General features: G+C 65.5%; 1 long non-coding RNA gene across 1 annotated transcript in view; it reads right to left on the bottom strand.

Annotated features, from left to right (window-relative positions):
* The window catches only part of LOC120618236 (uncharacterized), a 3,284-nt gene extending 3,065 nt beyond the window's left edge, over nt 1-219 (bottom strand). Inside the window, exon 1 of the long non-coding RNA XR_005657173.1 lies at nt 59-219. This is a non-coding gene — a long non-coding RNA (uncharacterized LOC120618236). The remainder of the gene's footprint in view (nt 1-58) is intronic.
* Between the last annotated feature and the right edge of the window lie 158 nt (nt 220-377).

Raw genomic sequence — 377 nt, 5'->3', positions numbered from 1 at the left:
CGCCGCTACGCAGGACACGGCCGCGCCCCCGCTGCCGCCCTCGCCCTCTCCGCCTCACCTGGGTCCCACCGCTGCACCTGCTTCCCCGCCAAGCGACCCTCAGAGGCCTCTTGGGCAATAACGGCAAGCCGATCTCACCTCACCAGCCGTTACCTCCCGCACCTCCGCAGCGTCCCGCTCGCAGCGACTCACGCCGGACCCCGCCTTCGTGGACTTTCCCACAAGTCCCCGCGTGCCCTCGCCCCGCCCCCTGGAGCCCAAGCGGAGCGTGCGCAGAAGGTCAGATACGATCCGTCGATCAGGTCGGTATAGTTCTTTCTCCCGGTCGAAACAGCTCAGAGAATTGACAGGTGTGTTAAAGCGAAATCTGATGCGTT

The sequence above is a fragment of the Pteropus medius genome, unplaced genomic scaffold, assembly GCF_902729225.1.
Source record: "Pteropus medius unplaced genomic scaffold, Ma_sr-lr_union100, whole genome shotgun sequence".
Classification (NCBI taxonomy): Eukaryota; Metazoa; Chordata; class Mammalia; order Chiroptera; family Pteropodidae; genus Pteropus; species Pteropus medius.
Note: the sequence above shows the minus strand (reverse complement) of the source record. Positions and strands in the feature narration are given on the sequence as shown.